Source organism: Chamaea fasciata, unplaced genomic scaffold, assembly GCF_029207755.1.
Source record: "Chamaea fasciata isolate MVZ Bird 193981 ecotype frontalis unplaced genomic scaffold, bChaFas1.0.hap1 SCAF_1, whole genome shotgun sequence".
NCBI classification, from domain to species: Eukaryota; Metazoa; Chordata; class Aves; order Passeriformes; family Sylviidae; genus Chamaea; species Chamaea fasciata.
In genome coordinates, this window is record NW_027094086.1 from 3,831,176 (window position 1) to 3,845,436 (window position 14,261).

Genomic DNA, 14,261 nt, shown 5'->3' on the forward strand with positions numbered 1-14,261 from the left:
ATCACCTCCTCGGGCAGCCCATTCCAATGCTTAACCACCTTTTCCAGTGAAGAAATTCTTCTGGATGTCCAACCCAGACTTCCTCTGGTGCAGCTTGAGATCATTTCCATTTGTTTTGTTGCCTGGGAGAAGCACCCAACCTCCACCTTGCTACAACCATCTTGTCAGGGAGTTTAAGTCTCCCCTGAGCCTTCTTTTCTCAAGAATAAATACCCACAGATCCCTCAGCTGCTCCTCATATGTCTTACTCCTCCCAGCCCTTCCCCAGCTTTGTTGCCCTGTCATTCCTAGAAAGGCAAAAGCAACACAAGTCTCATTGGAGTTTTACAGGCAAGTCACCCCTTAGTGGTTCAACTTGTCTAACTGCTCATATTAAAGATAGAAGCTCCTTGCCCCACTTGGAATGTCTCTGTTCTGTCTCTTTGAATTCAGTCAAGTTAAACATCAAAGGTCTTATTGTAAGAACCACACACTGCCATTGAAGGCACCTGTTTCATGTGGTCAAAATATCAAACCCCAAAATACTTTTGTTGTGCTTCATAATAACAAAGGGAGTAGATGAATGTGCTTCTTGCCTGGGTGCCATAAATTAACTTCCATGGTTTGGTGAATAACACTTGCTCCGTTTTCTCTGGTGGCTTTGACTCTCCACAGCTCAGGTCACATATCTTGCTTCTTGGCATCCTAGAATGTTAGCGCTGAAATTTGTTCTCCTAGTCCTATTAGAAATTTCAGCTGATATTGTCAAGGACCAACTGGAATCAGATTCATTCTACTTTAATGATGGGCATAGTCTCATCTCCAGAGGAATCTGAGGGAAACAACTGGTCATCATTTCCTTCATCACAATCATCAGGATCACCCCAAATACCACCCTACCAAACTTCTGGGGACACAGTTTCCTAATTTGCATGGGGTTAGGGGAATGCGGGGCCCACATGTGCATCATTTGGATCTTTTCTTCCAACTTTTGTGTTTTCACCTTTTCTCCCTGTAATGGCTTCTGTAACTGTTCAATTTGCATGTACAGTAGTAACTCAGCTGCCCCCCTGCCTTTTATTCCCTCTCTCAGATCTTGTCTCTCTGTATTATGCTTTTTCCTGTCCTCACAGGTGGTTTCTAGGCAGCTGCCTAACATCTTACAAATAATTTCTTTTCCTCTACCATTTTCAGTATTTCCTCTTGCTAATTTAAATTGCTTTGCAGACACACTCCAGTCATGCCAGTGGTGGTGAGCCCAGTCTTCTGAGAATTTGGGACTCAGATTTATTCCATGCTGCCATAAGCTATCAGAGATACTACTCACCATCCTGAAAACTACACCAATATGCTGGTGAATGGGTGATTTGATCACTTAAAGAACCACAATCAAAGCTATTAGAAAAGGTGGTTTTAATACAAGGTTGCAAAACTGTGACTAAACAAAGTTTGAGATCAAGAGTCACTCTGGTACTGATTGGCATAGTCATTATAAACAATGTAAACGGTCATTTGAACATTGATTCTAAACTGCCAAAGCACGAGCCAAAGTTGCCAAACTACAAGGTTATGCAGGATATCAGTCAATTACCCAAGACCTGCTACTGGTAAAAAATTCCCTCTGACTTCAGATTCGTTCCAGCTCGAGGGGAGATCACTGCCATGCAGCCAAGATGCTTAGCTGGGAGAGGTCAAGGAAAACTCCCTTTGTCCTCTTTGTGGAATAAAGCAGCTGACTCATAATCAAGTTACGTGTGATGGGAAAGGTATGATGCTCTTTGTACCCATAACTTTCTTTGTTGCTTTAGAACTGAACTTGAGAAAGTCATCTACTATTCATGTGTTAATTGCATGATTGGTGTTCCAGCTCCTGTGCATCTCGGTGTGTGGGTTTTCAGAGAGCAGACAGAAACTAGAGAAGCTCCTTAGAGTCTGTACCTAACTTCTGCTGGTTTAGTTAAGGCGTCAAGGGGAGGCTCCCAAAGGATGCAGCCACCATCCCTGGAGGCATTTAAAAAGCACTTAAATGTAGCTCTTAGGTACGTGGGTTAGTGGTGGACTTGGTGACTACAAAGATATTTTCCAACCCAAAATACTGTATGATTCTATGATTGTCATATAGGCAGATATGCATTTTTTGGTACCCTTTAGGAAGTGTAACATCCTCTATGGCACTGAAAACTTTGTTTATTATGTAAAAACCCTGAGCACAAAAGCAACCTAAATTTCTCCATTCACTTCATGGCACAGAAAATTACCTGACTATTGCCAAAATGCAAAGAAGAGGCAGAACTTCCTTTGTTACCTCTTAGAGGAATTTATTGCGTGTTGTACAAATTAAGTAGTCCCCTACCATAGAATATTTCACTGAACATATTAACAGATGGGAGTCAGATCCTCCTTCAGTTTACAGACAGATAGCTCTATCTATCAGACAGATACCTCTTTGAAAACAGCTGCTTTCTGCTTTTGCTCTGTTACCCATCTTTATTACTTCCATCACTATAAAGATCTCATACAAAGTGTTCACTTGACATGTCTTAACATACTGGAAATTACCAGACTGTCTGTACTGCATTTCTCACAGATTTGCCTGATATGGCAAAACTTACATTTTATTTTACATTAATTAGACCCATACTTCTCTGAAAACTGCAGACAAAAAAAAAAAAAATCTGCATTTTATATGTATATCCTCCCCACTGCTAGTAAATCTTCCCCATGGCCCATGCTGTAGTGAGAGGTGTGTTAATCACACACTTCTGGCTGTGAAACACTCTCATAAATTGCCCCTGGTTGCCCCCATGGTCCAATTTGAATTGCTTACTTATTGCTCCCATTGTTTTTTAGGTTTTCTTATGTTGGAATGAGAGGTGTGGGTGTTCATTCCCGCTGTGAAAGTCCTTTAGTGAGCTTTCACAAACACTTTTAGACTTAAACTTTTTTTCAGTTTCATGAAGAAGGGCTTCTGCCTGAGAAACTGACAGTAGGATTTCTTGACAGCACGTGTCTCTCAAGCGCAAGTTTATCTTTAATTCCCCTCAGCCCTTGAGGCAGAGTTATCTGCTGCACAGGTGTCTTCAGCAAGCACTGAAAGGGTAATCAGTGCCTTGCACAGGTCGAAAAAGCAAAGCTATTGTTATACTAATGTGAAACTAATTCTCAGTTGCTCTAAGCTCAGAGAAATGTGAGCTCCAGTTTTGTCAACCCCTTTGCCTGCAGGACGCTGTGTAGTGTCACTGACTTGAGTTATCATGATACTGATGCTCAATATTTAACTATCTACAATACCACAAACATTGTCAAAACACAAAGAACAGGAAAGCTTGCCTATAATGAAACCCTGCCCAGAAAAATGTCCTTTGATTTTTTTTTTTTAAGGATAAGCAGATTCTTGAACATCATGAACACATGTGTAGTGTTCCCAGCATTGACAGCTTCCTGCCATGAGAAGCCATTTTCAAGATTTATCCTGAAAAATACTGCTGGAGGTGTTCAAGTAATTGCAGCAGACAGTGGCAGTTGGGTGGGAAATGGAGGGAGGAAGATGAGGGAGGAATGTGAATCTCCATCAGGGGATGCAGTGCCAGCTTAGAGAGCCTCAAGTTAGCTCTGAACATGCTGATATGACTCTGGGCAGAGCTCCATGCTGTAAAAATAGTCAGGTGAGACCCAGAAAGCTGGATAAGTGTGCTAATTCTCATCCTTGGCTAATTAGTCCTGCAGTTACTTAGCCTTGTTTCAATATTTTTTCCTGATGGGACAGATGCCTCTGTGTTCTGGAGTCAGCAAGTTTGGCACTGGGTTGCCACAATAGTTTGGATTCATTAGCTGAGATCCAAATAATAATTTTACTGTTTTTTCTATAATCTATTACTCCTACAGAGCTAAAATAAATAATTGAGCCAGGAAGAGGGACCACCAGGGTAATGGGGCCCTTATGATTCCAGTCATAAGGGATTTTGGTGACTCCAATCACCAAAGAGCGGACAACTTGTCTGAACACTGCATTTCAAAATATTAAGCTTGCATAAGTCCAGTTTTCCATGGATTTTATTGGATATTTGGTTCAGGCCTCCTTGTTGCAAGGACCATTTTCCTGCTTTGAAGAAAGTAGTGCCTGGTAGCATCAGGGTAGTCTGAAAAATTCCAGAAATATGCAATACACTAAAGAGATAAAGAAAGGGGGGGGAAGAAAAATAAAAAAAGCTTACAGACTTTTCTGAAAAACAGAAAGGTTTTGTGTTCCTGGAAGAGTTTTCAACAACAAAAGCTCAACTCCTGACCTCAGAGTGGATAGCCTAAACTGAAAGATCCAGTGTTGTAATGGAAACCTCTTATTAATAGGGAAGAAGGAACACATAGCCCAGAGAGGTTTCGGGTCTCCTGATTCCTGAAAGCATTCAAGGCTGGATGGAGCCCTGAGCAACCTGGTCCAGTTGAAGATGTCCCTGCCCATGGAAGGATTGGCATAGATGGTCTTTAATGATCCCTTCCAACCCAAACCATTCTATAATTCTATGTCAATGTGAAGAAGGAATGTCAATTTAGTCCTCATCCAAAGCTTGAGGCTTTGGGCTCTGTGTTTTTTCCACTCTTTCCTGTTCCCTCAAAGCTCTTCAGTAGGTTCAGTTTCTCAAGAAACACTTCAGTGAGCCCTAAGCCTGTGTTATCATAAGCCAAATAATCCTCTATACTGAGCAAGCAAATTCCCTATAAACGTATAACAAGGCATAATTGCCTGCCAGCAAGCTGCCACCTCCTCCAAGTGGAAGCCTGTTCACCATCTCAGCCACTCCATCTTTAATCCAAGGGATTGTGTCTCTGCTCACACCAGCAAAAAGGACCAGGAACACAAAGCAAGAGGCCAAATCTGCAGCCACTGCCTCTCCTTCACCTTGGCTAACACCTGACATTCCCATTGTCTGCAAGACACAGCTGATGTGGTAGGGATTATGAACATAAAGAAGGAAAATTACTTACAGCTGGAGCAATTGTCAGGCAGGAAGATAATTGAAAGCCAGCAAAACGATCAACCGTTTAATTGCTTACATTAAAGAAATGAATTGACAGCAATCAAGCCAACCTATAAAAAGTACTGAAAAAAAAAGACATGTGAGAAAATAGATTAATTTTCATAAAGAACAAGTAAAAACAAACTTGGAAAAAAAATTGAGAACCCAAGCTAGTGTTGTTTATAAGCCTTAATCAATTTAAAACTCATTTTCAATGTATTAAACTTTACTATTTAATGTCTCTCAATGAATTCTGCCTCTGGCATTGTTCAGCAGCCTCACTGAAGCCTTGTGCAGTTAAAAAAGATTATTCATCAGCATTACCTCTGCCAAACATGCTTAAATCAAGAGGCAGTACCCACAATCATAAAGAGGGGAGCACTGGGAATTTTTTTTAGGGAATTTTTCTCATCTGAGGGACTGTTAAATTCCTGGGAAGATTTTTTAGAGGCAAAACTATTGAGCTCTCAGAATTTGTCTTTTCAAACCTTTTACCTTGGTCTTAGTATTGAATCTTTGCATACAATCAAAGGCCAAAGGTTGGGAAGGAAGGAGTTGTCTCCATTTTCAGCCACCCCGTACAGTAACACTGCACATTCACATCTCTTTAGATTCACACATTTTCTCAAATCACGTGCCTGAGAAGTCCTTTAAAAGACCGATGAAGCCTTGTTTTGTCCCTAAGAGCAGAATTACATCATATGGCATGAGAGAAACAAACTCCCAACACACAGTAATCCCCCCTGAAATGTTTAGACCCAAACCTGAGGTGAGCAGGGATATGAACTCTGTTCTACCAGTGTATAGTAATTTTTGGAAGGCGTTCTATGGTGAAGTAATGGAAAGACAACCACTCCAGAATGGATCCTTGATATTTCACACTTCTATTTTACAAAATGGAGGCTTGTTCTGAGGGGTTTTTTTTCACACTTATATAAATCCCTTAAAATATTTCATTTTGAGAGGAGAAGATGGATTGTATACCACCAGTTTTTCTCTCTATCATCACTTTTTCATTTCATCATAAAAATCTGATTTTGTATGTGTGACTCTCAAAAATAAAAAAGAAGAAAATAAAAGAGCCTGAATCTCAGGCCTCAGCTACTAGCTGCAATCTAGCCACACCATCCAGCTGACAGATCTCAGGGTGAAGTATCCCCCACCCAATTATTCCCCCAACTTTTCTGACCTTCGCACCCTGAAACTGAGTTATGAAAGTTCTGCATAAAATCAATATTTTTTTAAGCTTTCTGACCTTTTGTGGCTTCCCTCATGTTTTTATCCTCACAGTCTTGTTGCTGATAGCTCATTGTTCTCATGCTGCAGATCAGTCACTCCGGGTTTGAGTTGAGCCGTGTCCCGCCACTGTGACAGCAGAGATGGAGAGCCAAGCACCTTTCTGAAAACATCTTTACAGTGATCTTGCTGCCCCTCCTCACGTGTTAATCTGGATTTTAACTCTGCATTTTGTACACCTGAGAGGTTTCAAAGGCAAGTCACCATGCTGATCACTGATCAAAGGACAGGAAGACAAACCTGAGGTGAATCTCAGGAGAAGAAATGTTAAAATCAATGCCACCTGGATTTGGCTCATTAATTCTTGACAAAGCTGAAACTTCTTTTTCTACTGTAGTACATTACTTGATGTAACTAGAAAGGATAAAGTAATAAATAAAAGATATTTCTAAAGGAAGAAAAATAATCAAATGCTTCCCTTTTGAAAAGATCAGGATAAGAGATTACTCCACTAAAATTCTGGAATACAGGACTGGGAGGAACAATGTGTATCTATACTTGCAGGTAGCAGATGGCAGAGGTTAAGTAAAGCAGTGAAGTGAATTGACTCCATTCTTATATGACATAGGATGATATTTCCCCCTCTAGAGTAATCCAAGGACCAAACACCCAAGACACTGAAACGTGCCACAGCAGAATAGATCAAAGGTGTTCCTCATTTTTCTTTCCATTTCTTGGACCTTAAACTTAGAAGCAGAGGCATAGCAGAGTTTTGTGCAAAAAAGTCAACAAATCCAGAACTTGCCAGAATCACTGCAGGTTGATATATACAGGTAGTTGGTTTCTAAATATCTGAAATGTTTCCTACTTTCAGGTCTCATCAAGAAGCCACATGGCGGAACAATGGCTTACTTCTCCCTTTTCTTGCCAGGACAAAATTCTGCATGAAAAAAGATCCATCTTCTTAGAAATCTGTGTCTAAATTAATCCCAACCTAATCCCCATTGTAGAAAAACACATAAAGGTCATAAAAAATATCAATTTTATTTGCCAATTAAACCCAGAGGGAATTATTTTCTGAATTCATCCTCGTGTTTTATTGACAGCAATAGTTATGATCCTTATAATGGTCTTATAATTCCCTGTCTGGCTCTAAGACATAGTATATGCTGAAAGAAACTAATGAAGCAAAAGACGCTTGATACCATCCTTCAAATGAGCTGTTTAGAAAATCCTTTCCAAAGGAAAAATAAAACAGCCATTTTAATAAATTAAAAACCCTGATGCACAGCTTGCTGGATGGCAGGTCCAATCAAGAGGGTTGACATGTCACGCTGTAACTACTTCCCAATGAATGATGACATAATTTTCAGATTTGCCCTTCTTGCTGGCATTGATGCATTCAGGCAAACTATATATCAATCAGCATTTAGGACCTAAATGCCTGTTATGAGTCAATCTTCTGGGTTCTCAGCTTCCCACATCTCATAAGAATCTCAGCAGTGATTTGTAGCCTCTTGAGTGTTTCCTAATGCTTCACAGCTCTCAAACTGATCAGAGCCCAACGCCAGAGCTCTTGCTCTGCTTCACAACAATCACATGGTTGGTATAGGACAAGTGTGTATTCCTCTGTATTCTTCTTACCACCACATTAATGCCAGTTTCAAACAGTTAAAAATGGATGGAATTCACTGTTGTGTCACACATTTAAGTGGTTTATGGCCTAGTTTATCCTCGGATCGTTTTCACGGCCTTTACAACCCCTCAGCAGAGCTGCTCCCAAGCAGAATTCCATCAGTGAACAAAGAAAGTGCAACTGATGAGGCCTTTGATTTGGTTCCCTACAGTGTTCTTACCTCTAAAATGAAGAGACATGGGGGTCTTTTTGACAGATGGATTGTTAGATGGGTAAGGAATTGCCTGGGTGGCCACTTCCAAAAAGTTATAGTCAATGGCTTAATGTCCAACTGCAACCTACTAAAGGTGGAGTTCCTGCAGGGTTCATACTGGGACCAGTGCTATTCAATGTCTTCATCAGTGAAATGGACAGAGGGATTATTGACACTGACAGTTTTCAGATGAGTGGATACACTCCAGGAAAAGAATTCCACCTAGAGGGATCTTGACAGGCTTGAGGAGTGAGTCCGTGAGAACCTCATGAAGTTCAACAAGGCCAAGTCTGTGTCATTGAAAATTGAGGCTGTTCAGTCTGGAGAAGAGAAGATTCCAGGGAGACCTTTGGAAGCCTTTCTATCTATAAGGAGAATGAGGGTCATAAGAAAAATGGAGAGAGTTTTACCAAGGTCTATGGTGACAGAATAAAGGACAACAGTTTTAAACTGAAAGAGGATAGATTGAGTCTGACTATGAGGAAGAAAACTTGTATAGATAAGGGTGGTGAGACACTGGCAGAAGTTGCCTGGATGCGGCTTCCTCATCCCTGGAAATGTTCCAGGCAAGGCTGGATGGGGCATGGACCCATCTGGGGTAGTGGAAGGTGTCTCTGCCAATGGCAGTGGGGTTGCACTACTGCAGAAGGTCCCTTTCAACCCAAAAATTCCATGTTCTGTGATATCATATCAACTTATGAATGAGACAGAGAAAGGGAAGACAGATAACAAATGGCTATGTAATCTATTATATATTATTGAAAAGATTTATAAACTAGGTACTTCTACTCTATTACTGGGTGATATATTTGAGACAAGGGCTGACCACACAAATCACATTCTATCTCAATCAAAAGAGCAGAGGATGTCAGGTAAATTATACACTCTTCCTATGGAACAGATTACTAAAAAATATAGACTTTTAAATGTTTTGAAACAGTGACAGCCAAAAGGAAATGTATGACCCTCCAAAAGTTTTCATATTTCATGATGTCTGAAAAACTCATTTATATGAACCTTTGCTTGCTTTCATCAGGTTATTGGAACTCTAATGTTGAAGCAAGGGGATACTCACCTGAAAACTAAATCACTGTACCTCAAATTTCATGACCCAAGTTTGAAATCATGCAAAAGGATCATGATGATCTGAAAAGAAAATTGTATTGGCTATAAGTTACAGCCATCAACCGTACATTGCAGCAACTGAAACATTTTCTTGTGCTGAAATGTTTTGGTCTTGGGCCAAAATGCTTTGGTTTGGTTTTGTTTTTTTTTAATAAGAATTACAATAAACCCCTCAAAACCTATTAAACAAAAATATTATAATGTTATCACATTTTTTGGGTTCAGTGTTTTGCTCTTTTCCTCCCCATAAAATAAAAAAAAAAAAAAGGATTTTGTGGGAAGAAAGAATTTTAAAATACATTTTGATTACAGTTAAAATTCCTGTGATTGACAAAGGAAGATTTTATATATTTTTTTTTATCATGATGAGATGATCTTACAAAGAAATTAACTACCAGTCTCAAATTAGACCTTTCAGAACCCCATTATACCTAATTAAAATCCTTTTTCCTAGGCTTAATAGAAGTTCTGGGTGTGAACAACTTTGCTTAAGCAGATTCACAAATCTGGCTGCAGTAAATTACAGATGAGACTTCCCAGGAGCAGAATAAACCCCATCAAGACCGTCATAAACAAAATGCCAGCATCTGGAGCCAGAGAGAAAAGCACAGGCAGGATTGAGAGAAGAATTACTGATCTGGGATTAGCCTATACATCAACATCATGTAAGGTGAAAAAAATGTCTTTATTTATTGCTTAGCAGCCTTCAGGGTGTGAGTGTCACTCAGCATTAGCATTCACCTTTGTAACTGTGCTTTGATTTACACCTCCACCCCAGCACGGAGGAAGGAGCCAATTACACATCTGGGGGAACATGGATGCATTGAGTAGATCCCAGATGCTTCCTCTTCCCTCTCAGACAGGATGCATACAGAGAGATTTTCTCAGCCTGAAATAGAGGTTTGAGAGATGGGCTCTGACCTGCTTTATGAGATGACTGCCAGAAGAATATCATGTTCTATAGAAATTTATGCTCACACAGGTTAAGCTGCAATAGAAAACATAAGATATGTTAGACACAAAGATGCTGTTCCATGTTAGTCAAAACCACACACAGCTTTTCCTGGGGAAAAAAGGCTGGGAATAAGGAGTTAAAAGGCACCAAGGCCAGTGAGGTGACAAACTCTGTATTTCCCTGTCTGTAGTGAACATGACTATTTCCATGACTACTTAGTTATTGTACATGAGATCAAATCCCATGATTAAGGTAAAATTTGAATGATTCCACCCCTCATCTCTAATGAGATCTTTCCTCCCCTCCACTTTCTGGTGTCTTTTATTGTTTCTTGATATTTACTTCTCTTGGTTTGTTTCACAGTGGTATCCCAGGATCAGCTGGGCAGGCTGAGCACTTCTGAGACCCAGCCCTCAGCTGAGACTGGATGCTCAAATATCACTGATGGTAAGAGTTGGCTCTTGTGTGCTCAGAAGTTCACTAAATGTCCCAAAGCCCATATTGTGAAGCTCTGTTCAGTGTTGATCATAGACTCATAAAATATAAAATGGTTTCAGTTGGAAGGCACCTTACAGATCATCCAGTTCCAAGCCCCTGCCTTGGGCAGAGACACCTTCCAATAGACCAGGTTGCTCAGAGTCCCATCCAACCTTCAACATTTCCAGAGATGGGGCAGACACAGCTTCTCTGGGAAACCTGTGCCAAGGCCTCACCACCTTCACAAGAAAGAATTTTCCTGTTATCTGCTCTAAACTTGTCCTTTGTCAGTATGAAGCCGTTACCCCTTGTCCTATCACTACAGGCCCTTGTGAAAAAATCCCTTTCCAACTTTCTTGTAGCCCCTTTAGGCACTGGAAGGGGCACCAAGGTCTCCCTGGAGCCTTTTCTTCTCCAGGCTGAACAGCCCCAGCTCTCAGTAGGAGAATCCTCGAAGTGTACTCCTGAACCCATTTTTCTATGCTGTGTTTGCAAACCAGTGCCGTTTACATTACAGGCTTGCATCGTTCCACATCACAGATCCACATCACTGGAGATGGATGGATGCTAAATATGGTGCTCTGACTTTTGGTCTCTGATTCTGAAGAGCTCCCATCAGAGACCTGCCATCCCACCCAGTTCTGAATTCCCAAAGGTATTTGAGATGCTCACTACAGATAGCACCTGAACATTTCTTTTTCCAGCTGCCCAATCACCAGTAAAAATGAAACCAAGTGTTTTTAGTGTTTATTTATTTATTTCAGTATCATGTTTATTTTGTTTATAACAGGAAATACTTAAATGTTTCAATTCCACCATTAGATGAGAGAGGAGTGAGGCTGGGTTTATCAGAAAAATCTGACAAGTCTTCACATATTCAGTTGAATATTATAGGAAAGCATTTTCCTTTGGTTTCAAATATTATTACTCTAACGATCAAGGGATGCAACTTTAACAGGTACTCATTAGATTTGAAACTTTTGATCCAATCCCTTGATCCTCCCACAAACCCCTAAATAGGCAGCTCCCAAGCACTCCAGCAACTTCCAGGTACAATGACCCATGCATTTCACCAACATTAGGAGTCTCACAGCAACACAAACTTCATCTCTCCCAAAGGAGGAATGAAATTACTAATTTTTTCCCTCAAAGGTGATTCAGAGGACAGACTGTTGCAAAGGTTCGGTGCATGGAGAGAGAATTACTGCTAAGATTTTATTAGCACATAAACACAATGACGTTTTTGATGCCTGGGGCTATAGAAGCACAATCATTACAATGAAGGCCATATTTCTTTCCATCTTTCCATGGGTCCTGTAACACACTGAGCAATCCATCTTGCTCACATGCCCTACATAATCATAGATATATTTATTTCTTTGCTTCTCTCAATTAGCATTTGACCTTTTGAGCACTGCAGGTGTTCTGGGGTATGACAGCACAAACTCTGCAGCTTCTGCCTTCCAGCATAGCCCAGGTGAGGCTCATGAACAGGTAAAGGACAACCATGGCACTATCAAGTACCAGATTTCTAAGAGCTGCTGTGTGAGCCTCTACCAATGCCAGAAATAACCAAAAGGAGCACAGTGAGGATGGCTGGAGATGAGTGATAGAGGACTGGCAGAAGTTAGGGGTTATACACACTATTCTGAGGTAGAAAATATGTGTTTGCTCACTGACAAAGCAATGCTATTATTTTTGTCATCCAAATGTCATTCAAATGAGACATGAACCACTAATTCACAGAATCACAGAATGGGCTTGGGTTGGAAGGGACCTTCCAGATCATCAAGTTCCAATTCCCCTGCTACTTATTCACTTAGAAACAGTTGCAAATGCATGAATTTAAATATTTAGCAACATTAGGGGGGAAAAAACCCACATTCTGGGTTTCTGAGGGTTCAAAACACATTTAAGAAACAGAGGGATAATCCTTATTGAAAAAATATGTAATAATTCTTTATTATACTCCTTTTTTACATCATGCACAAAAAAGCAAATTTCTGAAATTTTATTCCAGCTTTTAAATTAATAGCAAATACCTCTGCACACAGTGCTTTTAAAGAAAAGTACAAAACTAAATCCACTCTCAACCTCTATTTCGTTGATTCAGTCTATGTAATGCACTTTCTTTTTAATTGAATGATTTATATAACTGTGAAGCCCTCTGTGAATTTTACAATTTAATATATCATTGATGATTTTCTGCAATGAGGCTTGAAGCTTAGAATTAAAAAGTTATTAGTATTTTCATTAGGAAAGTTCAAAAGCTCAGATAGTGAAGACCAAATCCCACAATCCACAGCAGGCTTGTACTGATTTTTTTCTGCAATTGTTCAGAATTTGCTGTTCGTTATGAATTATTTAAATGAAACCCTTCCACAGACAAAAAAAGTTCAAGGCCAGAAGAGACCATTTCAACCATTCAACCTGATCTGCTTTGTAATGCAGATCACAGTCATCCCTTTATCTTCTCACTGGTCTGTCCATTTAGGCTTTGGTGTGCCCTAAACCCCAGTTCTCTGCAATATCGTCCCTGTCCTAATGCTCAGCGCATCCTAATTCCTACAGCAACACCCTGATTTAGTGGGTCATCAGAGATCAGATGTTTTCTACCTACAAGGATTTTTACCCTTTGGAATTTTTTTACACTTCTCAACCCTGCTCTGCAACTTTATTTTCCACAGTAAGACAACCTTGCTTGTTAGAGAAGGGCTACTCAGCTGGAGTGAATTAGCAAATAATGTCCATTTTTAACTGCTAAGGATACTTGGTTAATAATAATTGATTGCATAAAGGCCTGCTGAGGTTTTTTTCCCAGAGGAAACTTGATTCCTCCCAGATGTTATCTCAAATAGAATCATAGAGTTACAGAATGGTCTGAGTTAAAAGAGACCTTAAAGACCATCTCCTTCCAACCCCTGCCAAGGGCAGGGACACTTCCTTCTAGACTGAGCCCTGTCCGACCTGGCCTTGAACAATTCCAGGGATGGGACATCCACAGCTCTTTGGGCAACCTGTGCTAGGGCCTCACCACCCTCATGGTAAGGACCGCTACTGGTAAAGAGTGATCCATGGATTATTTACTGTCTTCCGGCCATATCTTTAAATGTAGAATAAAAGGAAAGTAAAACTTCATCCTTGCAGAGGAATTTACCTTAAGACTCTGTTCTGAGAGTGTGTGAATGCATGACAGAGAAGTGAAGATATTTTCCAGCTTAATAGGGACACCAAAAGCCCAGACTAAGACTGAGCCTTGTAATGGGTGGGTGGAGTGAATCAGTCATTCATTATGATGCATGGACACAGTCATGTTCTAATGGCTTTCCATCTTACAGTCACCCTTCTCCACAAGGGAGGTAGAGATTAAAGAACTTTGTGAATCCTCATATTGTAATCATGAAAGGTATCCACTCTTGGCTGGAGCAGTCTCACTGTCCATAAAATGTGCATGTATGTTTGGGGTATTTTGTCCTCAGGACATAAACCCACTGCGGAAAAAATAAGATTGGTTGCATTTAGAACTTGACCTCGAATAGAGACTTTGTCATAGGATCAGTCATAGAATGTTTTGGGTTGAAAAAG

The 14,261-nt window shown here is 40.3% G+C and overlaps 1 long non-coding RNA gene across 1 annotated transcript; it reads right to left on the minus strand.

The window, feature by feature from the left end:
• Nucleotides 1-2,315: 2,315 nt before the first annotated feature.
• On the minus strand, nt 2,316-6,416 carry LOC136301174 (uncharacterized). Its single transcript, XR_010723804.1, has 4 exons — nt 6,250-6,416; nt 5,490-5,674; nt 4,963-5,077; nt 2,316-4,146 (listed from the first exon to the last, which is right to left on the minus strand). It is a non-coding gene; the product is annotated as an uncharacterized lncRNA (long non-coding RNA).
• Nucleotides 6,417-14,261: the final 7,845 nt, after the last annotated feature.